Genomic DNA, 18486 nt, shown 5'->3' with positions numbered 1-18486 from the left:
CCAGAACAGATCCCGAGGTTCTTGAGCCATGGGACAATCTTCCTTGGGGTAACTGAGCCTGCTGAAGGTGCCCAAAGGCTGGAGCTCAGATGCCAGCAGTCCATGCTCCAGAGATGATAGCAGTGTGACATTATACAGCTGGAAACAATCCCTTTGGAGGATGTCCAAACTGTAGCTCCTTCTGTCTTCTCTTGTAAATGGAGGAATGAAAAGAGAAAAAGGTTAGAAGTGGGCAGGAGAGAGCTGTGGGGACTGGGAAAAGGTGTTGTAGAAGAGGGGGAAGTGGGAAGGGGGGGCTCCTTATGGTGCTTTTGCAAAAGAAAAGAGAAAGGAGTCTGGGAAGAGACACAGAAGATGTGAGGGTAAAAGAAAACATAGGTCCCAATACAGAAAACAGAATAGTTTTCCTGTTCTTTCCTCCAAATCCTAATACTGGTTGCAGCATTTATGTCAGTACACAGGTATTTAGAACCCAAGCCAGAATATGTAATCTGTGCTTGTGGCCACCCTGTTAACAACTCCTACACAGCTAAGCACAGCCACAGTTCTTTTCCAGTTGTTATGCCATAGACATGTCCATATGGACACACAGGAGTTCTGCTTATCTTAATCAAAGCAATTAATGTTCCTGCCAGGTGTAAGCAAACCTAAGTGATAGCAGACAAGAAATTCCTTGGCAGAGGTTTGTGGTGGCAAGTGGTGTTTGCTGAGGAGTGAAAAGCCCTTGTCTGTCTGTGCCCTTCCTATGGTTTTAGGAATTGTTCTTATCTAGTGGGAAGTTCAGAAGCTGCACTGAGCTTGAGTGAGCTGATAGGTGGGACAACAACCCACATCTAAATAAAGAGGGGAAGCAGCAGCCTGGGTTTGGAGTTTGATCTTGCACTCTTCTCTGAGGCAGGAAGAGGAGAAACACCCAGCCACAATGTGAAAGGAGTCCTGCACATCTCCAGGCACCTCCATCCAACAAACACTCACCATGCACCAAAATCAGCTCAGAATTAGATGGGTGCTCTGATGAAACCCCTTAGCATTATCTCCCAGCTGAAAAAGCAGTAGCACAAACCTTTCACAGTGTCAGAGCTGTCCTTTCTGCTCTGGGCTGTGGCACATCTCTCAACCCTTCAAAAACCAGAGCAGCCTTATATCCTCAAATCTAATACAAATCAGTCCTCTTTCAATTTAAAACCATCACCCCTTGCAACAGGCCCTGCTAAAAACTATGTCCCCATCTTTCTCACAGACCCCCTTTAATGCCTTTGAGGTGGAAGCAAGTGTCTCTATCAAACAAATATTGTTTTGCAGCTGGGAAATAATATATACTCTAAAATGTCCCTTGAGGTGAGGAAAGAGGGATGAGAGAACTTGTTTTAATTATCTTGTGTGTGTTCTGACTTAATTCTCAGAAAATTAAGCTTTGAGGAGACAAGGTGGCAGCTCCAAGACTGTGGCCTGTGATCATCACTTTGTATAAAAAGAGGCTTTTCAAGCTCATTGCCTAAATTCCCCAAAGTGATTACACCATCCTCATTCATTGCAGTGCTTATTTTGCGCAGATAGTGTTGGGGGGTCTGTCTGTATATCACCTCCAAAGCTGCTGGTGGAGGCTGCAGCTATTTCTGGCTTTGCTGTAACACTTGCCACCCATTACAAAAGTCACTTAATCAAATTGATTTCAGTATCCCTTCCTCTCAACCACAGTATATAAATGATAGGGAAGAAGCAAGCCCAGTTAGTGGGTCAGACTAGTTAAATAATTATCTTAATATATAATAAGTTGAACAAAATATTTTTATAGGTCGAAGGTCGGGGCTGGCTGCTGTGGAGTCTTCCCTCAGCAGACCAAAAAAAGGAAGTACATGGAAATCTTGGCAGGCAAACCCTTTGCAGGGCTGCTCTCGGCTCCTGCAGGTGGCAGAACTGCCGCATGAATCCGCAGTGCGACAATTTACAGCGCTCAGTCTGTTCGGCAGCCCGGCAGGTTGGCAGCAAGGTTGAAGCCGGATTAATTTTCTTTTATTCACACCAGAGTGCTTATTAGAGAGTATCCCAAGGTTGGTTTGGATTTTAGAGGACATAGAGTATATTAAATATCCCTCATTTTGATTGTAAATCAAGAATGATGATTTTCTTTCCTTTCTTGAAAAACCTTAGGATGCTTTCAAAATAAACCACCCTTTTTTTGCACTCCACATCACAAACTTGAGTCACAAAGCAGGAAAAATTTTATTTTCTTACAACCTGAGACAACCAAACTGTACCTGGGGCATTGATGAGTGCTCCTTGAATGAGCTGCTCACCCACACTGAAGCATCCCAAGGGAATCTGCTGATGGCTCTACTGAAAACAACATTGTCCTGAAAATAGGAAGCTCTTTCAGGTCACTCCAGTACATTTCTTCTCTGCTGCCACTCAGCCAATTCTGAATTATTGTTGACAGGAGCAAGGAGGTACTGAAGGCCAATTAAACACAGCAAACACACTCCAAGGACAGAATGAAGAGCTGGCACAAGTCACCTTTGACAAGGCTTTGTTGAAATTTGGCTATTAGGGAAATCAAACTTGTATGAATTACTGTAGAGTAAATATAAGCACATGCCACGGGTAATTGCATGTACATTTGGTGTTAAGAAAACAAAAAAAATGTAATATTCTCATTGTTGCTTGGGGAGCTGCTATTGACTGTGTCAGGCATATCATCTTTGGGCATATCTGTGATGATCAAAGTTGGCTAAACAACTTAATTACTCTTGTCAAGCCTGACAACTTTCAAACATACATACCAGGGTTTCCCCCCCCTAGTAAAAGTGCAAATCTGCATATTTTTCTCCATTTTCCTCTCTGTGTTCCAGTTTTTCCATCTCTTAAATGATGTCAAGTTCACTCTGCAGGAATGTTGAAAGACTTTAATAATAGATAGGAAGTGTGCTGAGATCCTTGGCTGGAGGACGCTCTGTAAATGCAAAATGTTGTGGTTAATAATGCAGATCTAAGTTGTGACATGAATTACAAAGGATGCCATGAGGCAAGCTCAGAGCTTTCCAAGCAAACTACATGGTAAAATATACCTGAAATTCACTTTTGTGCTCTCAGTGGAAAACCTTGTGTGCATTGAGTGCTGCCGTGAAGTTCATACTCTGCAGGGCAAGGTGGCTACAAAAGGATGAGAGGAAAAGGCCTCAAGTTGTGTCAGGGAAGATTTAGATTAGAATTAGATATTAGGAGCAAATTATTTGCTGAAAGGGAGGTCAGGCATTGGAATCACCATCCCTGGAAGTTTTCAAAAGGTGTGTGGGTGTGGCACTTGGGATCATGGTGAGCACAGTGGGTTAAAGGTTGGACTCGATGTTCTTAGAGGCCTTTCCCAACTTGAACAGTTCCATGATTCTCTGAAAACTGAGCAGCATTTAAACCAGCAGTTTAAGAAGAGATGACTACCACAACAGGTTATGATCAGCATCAGATTAGATAGTGATTAATGTAGGCAAAGAATGGATTTAGGCATGAGGGTGCCAGCTAGAAATGAGGAGTTCATTCTGTGCACTGTCAGAGATTTACCACATCTTCTTGTGGAAGCTATTTAATTTTGCTGTTCCCTGAATTCTTCATTTGAAAAAAAAAAAAACAAACCCAAACCAACAAATAAACAGGAGCAGCATTTTCCTTCCTCCCAAGGGGGTTGTGAGGATAACCACATTAATTAGTTGCCTGCTTAGAGGTGGGTGTAATAGGATGGAGTAGCTAGAATACAGCTCTTATCTCTGCTGACCAGTCCTGGTCAGTATCATGTCAACTAAATTGATTTTTTGCAGAAGGTGATTAAATGCAATTAAATGTCCATGTTAAAACCAACACTAAGATTAGCTTTACTGAACTGAGATCAAAGTGGTGATAGATTTTGAGCTCCTTTTATTAAAAAAGTGTTAATAGGATTCATGCAGAGCTGACAGAACTACTTCCTTTCCCACAATCCTACTGTTATCTATAAAGCTCAAAGATGAAATTACAGTTCTTTAAACTACAGAACAGTCATATTTTTTAAGTGTTAATGATCCCTGTCTTTATCTAACTTGTTAATATTCCTTTGGCAATCTCTGCTGTTCAGCTTAAGTTTTTTATTATTGTTGTATGTAAAGAATTTTTTGACAGATTTATCCATTCACTTAGAGAAATTTAGTTCTTGCTGTGGACATCATAGCTGGTCAGCAGCTGTGGGGATGCAAAGGAAAAGAATGGCATCTGGAACCATTCTTCTTTGTTTGAAGTTCTGAGAAAGCCCTGGTTAAATGGCAGAATATGTGCTCAGAAAAATCTCTGTCCATCTGCACTCACGGGCATTAATTCAAATCCAGTAATGACAATAATCATGATAATTATGAATAACGGAGGACAGTCCTGTGGCCTGTGAGAAGCAGCTTTGTGTGGTTTGTGCTTCATTTTCAGCATATATCACAGAATCACAGAATCACAGAATAATGAGGTTGGAAGAGACCTCTAAGATCATCAAGTCCAACGTATGCCCTAACATCTCAACTAGACTATAGCACCAAGTGCCATGTCCAGTCTTTTTTTAAACACATCCAGAGATGGTGATTCTACCACCTCCCTGGGAAGACAATTCCAGTGCTTTATTATTCTTTCAGTGAAAATTTTTTTCCTAATATCTAACCTATACCTTCCCTGACGTAGCTTGAGACTGTGTCCCCTTGTTCTGTCAGTTGCTGCCCGGTGGAAGAGACTGACCCCAGCCTGTCTACAACCTCCCTTCAGGAAGTTGTAGAGAGCAATAAGGTCACCTCTAAGCCTCCTCTTCTCCAGGCTAAACAACCCCAGCTCCTTCAAACGTTCCTCATAGGGCTTGTTTTCCAAGCCCCTCACCAGCCTCGTTGCTCTCCTCTGGACACACTCAAGCATCTCAACATCCTTCCTAAATTGAGGGGCCCAGAACTGGACACAGTACTCAAGATGTGGCCTCACCAGTGCCAAGTACAGGGGGAGAATGACCTCCCTGCTCCTGCTGGTCACACAATTCCTAATGCAGGCCAGGATGCTGTTGGCCTTCTTGGCCACCAAGGCACATTGCTGGCTCATATCTAATCGGCTGTCAACCAGCACCCCCAGGTCCCTTTCTGCCTGAACACTGTCCAGCCACACTGTCCCCAGCCTGTAACGCTGTAGGGGATTTTTGTGGCCAAAATGCAGAACTCGGCACTTAGACTTATTAAACTTCATACTGTTGGACTCTGCCCATCCATCCAACTGATCTAAGTCTCTCTGCAGAGCCCTCCTTCCTTCCAATAGATCAACACAAGCTCCCAGCTTAGTGTCGTCTGCAAATTTACTAATGAAGGACTCGATGCCCTCATCCATGTCATCTATAAAAATATTAAATAGAACTGGTCCCAGTACAGACCCCTGAGGGACACCACTGGTGACTGGCCGCCAGCTGGATGTAGCACCGCTCACCACCACTCTCTGGGCCCGGCCATCCAGCCAGTTCCTAACCCAGCGAAGAGTGCTCCTGTCCAAGCCATGGGCTGCCAGCTTTTCCAGGAGTGTGCTGTGGGAGACAGTATCAAAGGCCTTGCTGAAGTCTAAATAGACAACATCCACAGCCTTTCCTGCATCTATCAGACGAGTTACCTGGTCATAGAAGGAGACCAGGTTGGTCAGACATGACCTACCCTTCATAAACCCATGCTGACTCGGTCTGATACCCCGGCCATCTTGTAAGTGCTGTGTGATAGCACTTAGTATGAACCGTTCCATTATCTTACCTGGTACTGAGGTCAGGCTAACTGGCCTGTAATTACCAGGATCCTCCTTCCCACCTTTTTTGTAAACGGGTGTCACATTGGCCAGTTTCCAATCATCTGGAACCTCACCAGTGAGCCACGACTCCTGGTAAATGATGGAGAGCGGCTTGGCAACCTCATCTGCCAGCTCCCTCATCACCCTAGGGTGGATCCCATCTGGTCCCATTGATTTATAAATATCCAAGTGTCCCAGCAGTTCTCTGACTGCCTCCTCTTGGATAATAAGAGGACCATTCTGATCCCTGGCACCACCTACCAACCCTTGAGGACAGTTGTCATGCGGATAAGCTGTCTTACCACTAAAGACTGAGGTGAAGAAAGCATTAAGCATTTCCGCCTTTTCCTCATCTTTAGTTACTAGTTTGCCTGCTCCATCCAATAAGGAACCAAGGTTGGTTATACCCTTCCTTTTACCATTAATATATTTGTAAAAACTTTTTTTATTATTTTTAACAGAAGTTGCCAAGTTGAGTTCAAACTGAGCTTTGGCCTCCCTAATTTTTTTTCTACATGCCCTGGCAGCATCCTTAAATACTTCCTCAGAAATCACTCCCTCCTTAAAAAGATGATACATCTTTTTCTTATTTGTAAGTTCCTTCAAAACCTCATTACTCATCCAGACTGGACATTTGCCTCGTCTACTCATCTTTCGGCACACAGGGACAGTCTGTTCTTGTGCCCTCAAGATCTCTGCTTTGAAGCACACCCATCTCTCCTGGACTCCTTTGTTTTTAAGGGCTGTTTCCCAAGGAATTCTCTGGATAAGTCTTTTAAATAGGCCAAAGTCTGCCCTCCGGAAGTCCAGTGTAGAGATCTTATTGATATTCCTCCTTATTTCACCAATTATTGAGAATTCTATAATTTCATGATCACTGTGCCCCAAGCGGCCTACAACCTCCACATCACCTACCAGTCCATCTCTATTTGTAAACAATAGGTCTAACATATTCCCTCCCCTGGTGGGTTTGCCCACCAGTTGTGACAAAAAGTTATCCTCCACACATTCTAAAAACTTTCTAGATTGCTGTTTTTCTGCTGTATTGAGTTCCCAGCAGATCTCTGGTAGGTTGAAGTCACCTACAACAACAAGGGCTGATGATCCTGAAACTTTGTTCAGTTGTTTATAGAATAAGTTGTCCACCTCTTCACCCTGGTTGGGTGGACGATAGCAGACTCCCAGTAGGATGTCAGCCTTGTTGGCCTTCCCCTTAATTTTTACCCATAGAGACTCAACTTCATCATCAGGTAGTCTCAATACCTGTGACATCCAAAACCTCCCTAATATAAAGAGCCACCCCTCCACCTCTTCTCCCTTTTCTGTCTTTTCTGAAGAGCTTGTAGCCATCCAGTGCAGTGCTCCAACTATGTGAGTCATCGAACCACGTTTCTGTGATGGCAACTACATCACAGTCCTGCTGATGCACCATGGACTCCAGCTCTTCTTGTTTGTTACCCATGCTGTGTGCATTGGTATACATGCATCTCAGCTGGGCTGCTGATTTCTCCCCTAACACAGTCTTACCACCCTTGGGCCTGCTTCCAACCAGCCCAGCTGCATCCCCTTCCCCCTTCAAACCTAGTTTAAAACCCTCTCAATAAGATTGTCCCAATGGCCCAATTTTCTGGTTTTTCCAGGCGCATTTCATTTGATCCTATCTCCTTTCCAGAGCCTTTCTAAGTCTTTCTTTTCTGGGTTGCAAGATTTCGTTCCCCTGCCCGAAAGGAAATTTCATTTCCTTTCGGGCAGGGAAACGAAATCTTGCGATTTCAATGGGAATCAAGTAAGATATCTTTGGGCCATATCCCAGCAGCTTCGGGCATCCCATGCCTTTCGATGGCTTAGACATAGGCGATTAATTTTTTTTTTTTTTTGTATCCATGCCATGTCACTCCTATCCTCCCCTCAGCGTTCTGTCTTCCTCCTCCATTTTTTCTCCTGCTTTTGCAACATCTCTGAGGTTAGTTTTGGCGTGTTTTGGCGCATGGCACTGCACCTCATGTAATCCTGCTGCATTTTCTTGCAGTCACTCCATTTCCCAATTTTTTTTGGTATTTTTTCGGTATCCGTGCCATGTCACTCGTATCTTCCCATCAAAGCCCTGTCTTCCTCCTTGATGTTTTCCCCTGCTTTTGCAACACCTCGGAGATTAGTTTTGCCATGTTTGGGTCCTTTGCACTGCACCGCATTTCCTCCCCGACCATTTTCTTGTAGTCCCAAAATGTCCCAATTTTCTGGTTTTCCCAGGCGCATTTCATTTGATCCTATCTCCTTTCCAGAGCCTTTCTAAGTCTTTCTTTTCTGGGTCGCAAGATTTCGTTTCCCTGCCCGAAAGGAAATTTCATTTCCTTTCGGGCAGGGAAACGAAATCTTGCGATTTCAATGGGAATCAAGTAAGCTATCTTTGGGCCATATCCCAGCAGCTTCGGGCATCCCATGCCTTTCGATGGCTTTGACATAGGCGATGAATTTTTTTTTTTTTTGGTATCCATGCCATGTCACTCCTATCCTCCCCTCAGCGTTCTGTCTTCCTCCTCCATTTTTTCTCCTGCTTTTGCAACATCTCTGAGGTTAGTTTTGGCGTGTTTTGGCGCATGGCACTGCACCTCATGTAATCCTGCTGCATTTTCTTGCAGTCACTCCATTTCCCAATTTTTTTTGGTATTTTTTCGGTATCCGTGCCATGTCACTCGTATCTTCCCATCAAAGCCCTGTCTTCCTCCTTGATGTTTTCCCCTGCTTTTGCAACACCTCGGAGATTAGTTTTGCCATGTTTGGGTCCTTTGCACTGCACCGCATTTCCTCCCCGACCATTTTCTTGTAGTCCCAAAATGTCCCAATTTTCTGGTTTTCCCAGGCGCATTTCATTTGATCCTATCTCCTTTCCAGAGCCTTTCTAAGTCTTTCTTTTCTGGGTCGCAAGATTTCGTTTCCCTGCCCGAAAGGAAATTTCATTTCCTTTCGGGCAGGGAAACGAAATCTTGCGATTTCAATGGGAATCAAGTAAGCTATCTTTGGGCCATATCCCAGCAGCTTCGGGCATCCCATGCCTTTCGATGGCTTTGACATAGGCGATGAATTTTTTTTTTTTTTGGTATCCATGCCATGTCACTCCTATCCTCCCCTCAGCGTTCTGTCTTCCTCCTCCATTTTTTCTCCTGCTTTTGCAACATCTCTGAGGTTAGTTTTGGCGTGTTTTGGCGCATGGCACTGCACCTCATGTAATCCTGCTGCATTTTCTTGCAGTCACTCCATTTCCCAATTTTTTTTGGTATTTTTTCGGTATCCGTGCCATGTCACTTGTATCTTCCCATCAAAGCCCTGTCTTCCTCCTTGATGTTTTCCCCTGCTTTTGCAACACCTCGGAGATTAGTTTTGCCATGTTTGGGTCCTTTGCACTGCACCTCCTTTCCTCCCCGACCATTTTCTTGTAATCCCAAAATGTCCCAATTTTCTGGTTTTTCCAGGCGCATTTCATTTGATCCTATCTCCTTTCCAGAGCCTTTCTAAGTCTTTCTTTTCTGGGTCGCAAGATTTCGTTTCCCTGCCCGAAAGGAAATTTCATTTCCTTTCGGGCAGGGAAACGAAATCTTGCGATTTCAATGGGAATCAAGTAAGCTATCTTTGGGCCATATCCCAGCGGCTTCGGGCATCCCATGCCTTTCGATGGCTTTGACATAGGCGATGAATTTTTTTTTTTTTTTTTTGTACCCACGCCATGTCACTCCTATCCTCCCCTCAGCGTTCTGTCTTCCTCCTCCATTTTTTCTCCTGCTTATGCAACATCTCTGAGGCTAGTTTTGGCGTGTTTTGGCGCTTTGCACTGCACCTCATGTAATCCTGCTCCATTTTCTTGCAGTCACTCCATTTCCCAATTTTTTTGGGTATTTTTTCGGTATCCCTGCCATGTCACTCGTATCTTCCCATCAAAGACCTGTCTTCCTCCTTGATGTTTTCCCCTGCTTTTGCAACACCTCGGAGATTAGTTTTGCCATGTTTGGGTCCTTTGCACTGCACCTCCTTTCCTCCCACACCATTTTGTTGTAGTCCCAAAATGTCCCAATTTTCTGGTTTTTCCAGGCGCATTTCATTTGATCCTATCTCCTTTCCAGAGCCTTTCTAAGTCTTTCTTTTCTGGGTCACAAGATTTCGTTTCCCTGCCCGAAAGGAAATTTCATTTCCTTTCGGGCAGGGAAACGAAATCTTGCGATTTCAATGGGAATCAAGTAAGCTATCTTTGGGCCATATCCCAGCAGCTTCGGGCATCCCATGCCTTTCGATGGCTTTGACATAGGCGATGAATTTTTTTTTTTTTTTGGTATCCATGCCATGTCACTCCTATCCTCCCCTCAGCGTTCTGTCTTCCTCCTCCATTTTTTCTCCTGCTTTTGCAACATCTCTGAGGCTAGTTTTGACGTGTTTTGGCGCTTTGCACTGCACCTCATGTAATCCTGCTCCATTTTCTTGCAGTCACTCCATTTCCCAATTTTTTTTGGTATTTTTTCAGTATCCGTGCCATGTCACTCGTATCTTCCCATCAAAGCCCTGTCTTCCTCCTTGATGTTTTCCCCTGCTTTTGCAACACCTCGGAGATTAGTTTTGCCATGTTTGGGTCCTTTGCACTGCACCTCATTTCCTCCCCGACCATTTTCTTTTAGTCCCAAAATGTCCCAATTTTCTGGTTTCGCTGGTTTTTCCAGGCGCATTTCATTTGATCCTATCTCCTTTCCAGAGCCTTTCTAAGTCTTTCTTTTCTGGGTCGCAAGATTTCGTTTCCCTGCCCGAAAGGAAATGAAATTTCCTTTCGGGCAGGGAAACGAAATCTTGCGATTTCAATGGGAATCAAGTAAGCTATCTTTGGGCCATATCCCAGCAGCTTCGGGCATCCCATGCCTTTCGATGGCTTTGACATAGGCGATGAATTTTTTTTTTTTTTTTTGTACCCACGCCATGTCACTCCTATCCTCCCCTCAGCGTTCTGTCTTCCTCCTCCATTTTTTCTCCTGCTTATGCAACATCTCTGAGGCTAGTTTTGGCGTGTTTTGGCGCTTTGCACTGCACCTCATGTAATCCTGCTCCATTTTCTTGCAGTCACTCCATTTCCCAATTTTTTTTGGTATTTTTTCGGTATCCGTGCCATGTCACTCGTATCTTCCCATCAAAGCCCTGTCTTCCTCCTTGATGTTTTCCCCTGCTTTTGCAACACCTCGGAGATTAGTTTTGCCATGTTTGGGTCCTTTGCACTGCACCTCGTTTCCTCCCCGACCATTTTCTTGTAGTCCCAAAATGTCCCAATTTTCTGGTTTTTCCAGGCGCATTTCATTTGATCCTATCTCCTTTCCAGAGCCTTTCTAAGTCTTTCTTTTCTGGGTTGCAAGATTTCGTTCCCCTGCCCGAAAGGAAATTTCATTTCCTTTCGGGCAGGGAAACGAAATCTTGCGATTTCAATGGGAATCAAGTAAGATATCTTTGGGCCATATCCCAGCAGCTTCGGGCATCCCATGCCTTTCGATGGCTTAGACATAGGCGATTAATTTTTTTTTTTTTTTGTATCCATGCCATGTCACTCCTATCCTCCCCTCAGCGTTCTGTCTTCCTCCTCCATTTTTTCTCCTGCTTTTGCAACATCTCTGAGGTTAGTTTTGGCGTGTTTTGGCGCATGGCACTGCACCTCATGTAATCCTGCTGCATTTTCTTGCAGTCACTCCATTTCCCAATTTTTTTTGGTATTTTTTCGGTATCCGTGCCATGTCACTCGTATCTTCCCATCAAAGCCCTGTCTTCCTCCTTGATGTTTTCCCCTGCTTTTGCAACACCTCGGAGATTAGTTTTGCCATGTTTGGGTCCTTTGCACTGCACCGCATTTCCTCCCCGACCATTTTCTTGTAGTCCCAAAATGTCCCAATTTTCTGGTTTTCCCAGGCGCATTTCATTTGATCCTATCTCCTTTCCAGAGCCTTTCTAAGTCTTTCTTTTCTGGGTCGCAAGATTTCGTTTCCCTGCCCGAAAGGAAATGAAATTTCCTTTCCGGCAGGGAAACGAAATCTTGCGATTTCAATGGGAATCAAGTAAGCTATCTTTGGGCCATATCCCATCAGCTTCGGGCATCCCATGCCTTTCGATGGCTTTGACATAGGCGATGAATTTTTTTTTTTTTTGGTATCCATGCCATGTCACTCCTATCCTCCCCTCAGCGTTCTGTCTTCCTCCTCCATTTTTTCTCCTGCTTTTGCAACATCTCTGTGGCTAGTTTTGGCGTGTTTTGGCGCTTTGCACTGCACCTCATGTAATCCTGCTGCATTTTCTTGCAGTCACTCCATTTCCCAATTTTTTTTGGTATTTTTTCGGTATCCGTGCCATGTCACTCGTATCTTCCCATCAAAGCCCTGTCTTCCTCCTTGATGTTTTCCCCTGCTTTTGCAACACCTCGGAGATTAGTTTTGCCATGTTTGGGTCCTTTGCACTGCACCTCGTTTCCTCCCCGACCATTTTCTTGTAGTCCCAAAATGTCCCAATTTTCTGGTTTTTCCAGGCGCATTTCATTTGATCCTATCTCCTTTCCAGAGCCTTTCTAAGTCTTTCTTTTCTGGGTCGCAAGATTTCGTTTCCCTGCCCGAAAGGAAATTTCATTTCCTTTCCGGCAGGGAAACGAAATCTTGCGATTTCAATGGGAATCAAGTAAGCTATCTTTGGGCCATATCCCATCAGCTTCGGGCATCCCATGCCTTTCGATGGCTTTGACATAGGCGATGAATTTTTTTTTTTTTTGGTATCCATGCCATGTCACTCCTATCCTCCCCTCAGCGTTCTGTCTTCCTCCTCCATTTTTTCTCCTGCTTTTGCAACATCTCTGTGGCTAGTTTTGGCGTGTTTTGGCGCTTTGCACTGCACCTCATGTAATCCTGCTGCATTTTCTTGCAGTCACTCCATTTCCCAATTTTTTTTGGTATTTTTTCGGTATCCGTGCCATGTCACTCGTATCTTCCCATCAAAGCCCTGTCTTCCTCCTTGATGTTTTCCCCTGCTTTTGCAACACCTCGGAGATTAGTTTTGCCATGTTTGGGTCCTTTGCACTGCACCTCATTTCCTCCCCGACCATTTTCTTGTAGTCCCAAAATGTCCCAATTTTCTGGTTTTTCCAGGCGCATTTCATTTGATCCTATCTCCTTTCCAGAGCCTTTCTAAGTCTTTCTTTTCTGGGTCGCAAGATTTCGTTTCCCTGCCCGAAAGGAAATGAAATTTCCTTTCCGGCAGGGAAACGAAATCTTGCGATTTCAATGGGAATCAAGTAAGCTATCTTTGGGCCATATCCCATCAGCTTCGGGCATCCCATGCCTTTCGATGGCTTTGACATAGGCGATGAATTTTTTTTTTTTTTTGGTATCCATGCCATGTCACTCCTATCCTCCCCTCAGCGTTCTGTCTTCCTCCTCCATTTTTTCTCCTGCTTTTGCAACATCTCTGTGGCTAGTTTTGGCGTGTTTTGGCGCTTTGCACTGCACCTCATGTAATCCTGCTCCATTTTCTTGCAGTCACTCTATTTCCCAATTTTTTTTGGTATTTTTTCGGTATCCGTGCCATGTCACTCGTATCTTCCCATCAAAGCCCTGTCTTCCTCCTTGATGTTTTCCCCTGCTTTTGCAACACCTCGGAGATTAGTTTTGCCATGTTTGGGTCCTTTGCACTGCACCTCGTTTCCTCCCCGACCATTTTCTTGTAGTCCCAAAATGTCCCAATTTTCTGGTTTTTCCAGGCGCATTTCATTTGATCCTATCTCCTTTCCAGAGGCTTTCTAAGTCTTTCTTTTCTGGGTCGCAAGATTTCAATGGGAATCAAGTAAGCTATCTTTGGGCCATATCCCATCAGCTTCGGGCATCCCATGCCTTTCGATGGCTTTGACATAGGCGATGAATTTTTTTTTTTTTTTTTGGTATCCACGCCATGTCACTCCTATCCTCCCCTCAGCGTTCTGTCTTCCTCCTCCATTTTTTCTCCTGCTTTTGCAACATCTCTGAGGCTAGTTTTGGCGTGTTTTGGCGCTTTGCACTGCACCTCATGTAATCCTGCTCCATTTTCTTGCAGTCACTCCATTTCCCAATTTTTTTTGGTATTTTTTCGGTATCCGTGCCATGTCACTCGTATCTTCCCATCAAAGCCCTGTCTTCCTCCTTGATGTTTTCCCCTGCTTTTGCAACACCTCGGAGATTAGTTTTGCCATGTTTGGGTCCTTTGCACTGCACCTCGTTTCCTCCCTGTCCATTTTGTTCTAGTCCCAAAATGTCCCAATTTTCTGGTTTTTCCAGGCGCATTTCATTTGATCCTATCTCCTTTCCAGAGCCTTTCTAAGTCTTTCTTTTCTGGGTCGCAAGATTTCGTTTCCCTGCCCGAAAGGAAATGAAATTTCCTTTCGGGCAGGGAAACGAAATCTTGCGATTTCAATGGGAATCAAGTAAGCTATCTTTGGGCCATATCCCAGCAGCTTCGGGCATCCCATGCCTTTCGATGGCTTTGACATAGGCGATTAATTTTTTTTTTTTTTTGTATCCATGCCATGTCACTCCTATCCTCCCCTCAGCGTTCTGTCTTCCTCCTCCATTTTTTCTCCTGCTTTTGCAACATCTCTGAGGTTAGTTTTGGCGTGTTTTGGCGCATGGCACTGCACCTCATGTAATCCTGCTGCATTTTCTTGCAGTCACTCCATTTCCCAATTTTTTTTGGTATTTTTTCGGTATCCGTGCCATGTCACTCGTATCTTCCCATCAAAGCCCTGTCTTCCTCCTTGATGTTTTCCCCTGCTTTTGCAACACCTCGGAGATTAGTTTTGCCATGTTTGGGTCCTTTGCACTGCACCGCATTTCCTCCCCGACCATTTTCTTGTAGTCCCAAAATGTCCCAATTTTCTGGTTTTCCCAGGCGCATTTCATTTGATCCTATCTCCTTTCCAGAGCCTTTCTAAGTCTTTCTTTTCTGGGTCGCAAGATTTCGTTTCCCTGCCCGAAAGGAAATGAAATTTCCTTTCCGGCAGGGAAACGAAATCTTGCGATTTCAATGGGAATCAAGTAAGCTATCTTTGGGCCATATCCCATCAGCTTCGGGCATCCCATGCCTTTCGATGGCTTTGACATAGGCGATGAATTTTTTTTTTTTTTGGTATCCATGCCATGTCACTCCTATCCTCCCCTCAGCGTTCTGTCTTCCTCCTCCATTTTTTCTCCTGCTTTTGCAACATCTCTGTGGCTAGTTTTGGCGTGTTTTGGCGCTTTGCACTGCACCTCATGTAATCCTGCTGCATTTTCTTGCAGTCACTCCATTTCCCAATTTTTTTTGGTATTTTTTCGGTATCCGTGCCATGTCACTCGTATCTTCCCATCAAAGCCCTGTCTTCCTCCTTGATGTTTTCCCCTGCTTTTGCAACACCTCGGAGATTAGTTTTGCCATGTTTGGGTCCTTTGCACTGCACCTCGTTTCCTCCCCGACCATTTTCTTGTAGTCCCAAAATGTCCCAATTTTCTGGTTTTTCCAGGCGCATTTCATTTGATCCTATCTCCTTTCCAGAGCCTTTCTAAGTCTTTCTTTTCTGGGTCGCAAGATTTCGTTTCCCTGCCCGAAAGGAAATTTCATTTCCTTTCCGGCAGGGAAACGAAATCTTGCGATTTCAATGGGAATCAAGTAAGCTATCTTTGGGCCATATCCCATCAGCTTCGGGCATCCCATGCCTTTCGATGGCTTTGACATAGGCGATGAATTTTTTTTTTTTTTGGTATCCATGCCATGTCACTCCTATCCTCCCCTCAGCGTTCTGTCTTCCTCCTCCATTTTTTCTCCTGCTTTTGCAACATCTCTGTGGCTAGTTTTGGCGTGTTTTGGCGCTTTGCACTGCACCTCATGTAATCCTGCTGCATTTTCTTGCAGTCACTCCATTTCCCAATTTTTTTTGGTATTTTTTCGGTATCCGTGCCATGTCACTCGTATCTTCCCATCAAAGCCCTGTCTTCCTCCTTGATGTTTTCCCCTGCTTTTGCAACACCTCGGAGATTAGTTTTGCCATGTTTGGGTCCTTTGCACTGCACCTCATTTCCTCCCCGACCATTTTCTTGTAGTCCCAAAATGTCCCAATTTTCTGGTTTTTCCAGGCGCATTTCATTTGATCCTATCTCCTTTCCAGAGCCTTTCTAAGTCTTTCTTTTCTGGGTCGCAAGATTTCGTTTCCCTGCCCGAAAGGAAATGAAATTTCCTTTCCGGCAGGGAAACGAAATCTTGCGATTTCAATGGGAATCAAGTAAGCTATCTTTGGGCCATATCCCATCAGCTTCGGGCATCCCATGCCTTTCGATGGCTTTGACATAGGCGATGAATTTTTTTTTTTTTTTGGTATCCATGCCATGTCACTCCTATCCTCCCCTCAGCGTTCTGTCTTCCTCCTCCATTTTTTCTCCTGCTTTTGCAACATCTCTGTGGCTAGTTTTGGCGTGTTTTGGCGCTTTGCACTGCACCTCATGTAATCCTGCTCCATTTTCTTGCAGTCACTCTATTTCCCAATTTTTTTTGGTATTTTTTCGGTATCCGTGCCATGTCACTCGTATCTTCCCATCAAAGCCCTGTCTTCCTCCTTGATGTTTTCCCCTGCTTTTGCAACACCTCGGAGATTAGTTTTGCCATGTTTGGGTCCTTTGCACTGCACCTCGTTTCCTCCCCGACCATTTTCTTGTAGTCCCAAAATGTCCCAATTTTCTGGTTTTTCCAGGCGCATTTCATTTGATCCTATCTCCTTTCCAGAGGCTTTCTAAGTCTTTCTTTTCTGGGTCGCAAGATTTCAATGGGAATCAAGTAAGCTATCTTTGGGCCATATCCCATCAGCTTCGGGCATCCCATGCCTTTCGATGGCTTTGACATAGGCGATGAATTTTTTTTTTTTTTTTTGGTATCCACGCCATGTCACTCCTATCCTCCCCTCAGCGTTCTGTCTTCCTCCTCCATTTTTTCTCCTGCTTTTGCAACATCTCTGAGGCTAGTTTTGGCGTGTTTTGGCGCTTTGCACTGCACCTCATGTAATCCTGCTCCATTTTCTTGCAGTCACTCCATTTCCCAATTTTTTTTGGTATTTTTTCGGTATCCGTGCCATGTCACTCGTATCTTCCCATCAAAGCCCTGTCTTCCTCCTTGATGTTTTCCCCTGCTTTTGCAACACCTCGGAGATTAGTTTTGCCATGTTTGGGTCCTTTGCACTGCACCTCGTTTCCTCCCTGTCCATTTTGTTCTAGTCCCAAAATGTCCCAATTTTCTGGTTTTTCCAGGCGCATTTCATTTGATCCTATCTCCTTTCCAGAGCCTTTCTAAGTCTTTCTTTTCTGGGTCGCAAGATTTCGTTTCCCTGCCCGAAAGGAAATGAAATTTCCTTTCGGGCAGGGAAACGAAATCTTGCGATTTCAATGGGAATCAAGTAAGCTATCTTTGGGCCATATCCCAGCAGCTTCGGGCATCCCATGCCTTTCGATGGCTTTGACATAGGCGATTAATTTTTTTTTTTTTTTGTATCCATGCCATGTCACTCCTATCCTCCCCTCAGCGTTCTGTCTTCCTCCTCCATTTTTTCTCCTGCTTTTGCAACATCTCTGAGGTTAGTTTTGGCGTGTTTTGGCGCATGGCACTGCACCTCATGTAATCCTGCTGCATTTTCTTGCAGTCACTCCATTTCCCAATTTTTTTTGGTATTTTTTCGGTATCCGTGCCATGTCACTCGTATCTTCCCATCAAAGCCCTGTCTTCCTCCTTGATGTTTTCCCCTGCTTTTGCAACACCTCGGAGATTAGTTTTGCCATGTTTGGGTCCTTTGCACTGCACCGCATTTCCTCCCCGACCATTTTCTTGTAGTCCCAAAATGTCCCAATTTTCTGGTTTTCCCAGGCGCATTTCATTTGATCCTATCTCCTTTCCAGAGCCTTTCTAAGTCTTTCTTTTCTGGGTCGCAAGATTTCGTTTCCCTGCCCGAAAGGAAATGAAATTTCCTTTCCGGCAGGGAAACGAAATCTTGCGATTTCAATGGGAATCAAGTAAGCTATCTTTGGGCCATATCCCATCAGCTTCGGGCATCCCATGCCTTTCGATGGCTTTGACATAGGCGATGAATTTTTTTTTTTTTTGGTATCCATGCCATGTCACTCCTATCCTCCCCTCAGCGTTCTGTCTTCCTCCTCCATTTTTTCTCCTGCTTTTGCAACATCTCTGTGGCTAGTTTTGGCGTGTTTTGGCGCTTTGCACTGCACCTCATGTAATCCTGCTGCATTTTCTTGCAGTCACTCCATTTCCCAATTTTTTTTGGTATTTTTTCGGTATCCGTGCCATGTCACTCGTATCTTCCCATCAAAGCCCTGTCTTCCTCCTTGATGTTTTCCCCTGCTTTTGCAACACCTCGGAGATTAGTTTTGCCATGTTTGGGTCCTTTGCACTGCACCTCGTTTCCTCCCCGACCATTTTCTTGTAGTCCCAAAATGTCCCAATTTTCTGGTTTTTCCAGGCGCATTTCATTTGATCCTATCTCCTTTCCAGAGCCTTTCTAAGTCTTTCTTTTCTGGGTCGCAAGATTTCGTTTCCCTGCCCGAAAGGAAATTTCATTTCCTTTCCGGCAGGGAAACGAAATCTTGCGATTTCAATGGGAATCAAGTAAGCTATCTTTGG

Source organism: Passer domesticus, chromosome 5, assembly GCF_036417665.1.
Source record: "Passer domesticus isolate bPasDom1 chromosome 5, bPasDom1.hap1, whole genome shotgun sequence".
Lineage (NCBI taxonomy): Eukaryota > Metazoa > Chordata > Aves > Passeriformes > Passeridae > Passer > Passer domesticus.
Note: the sequence above shows the minus strand (reverse complement) of the source record.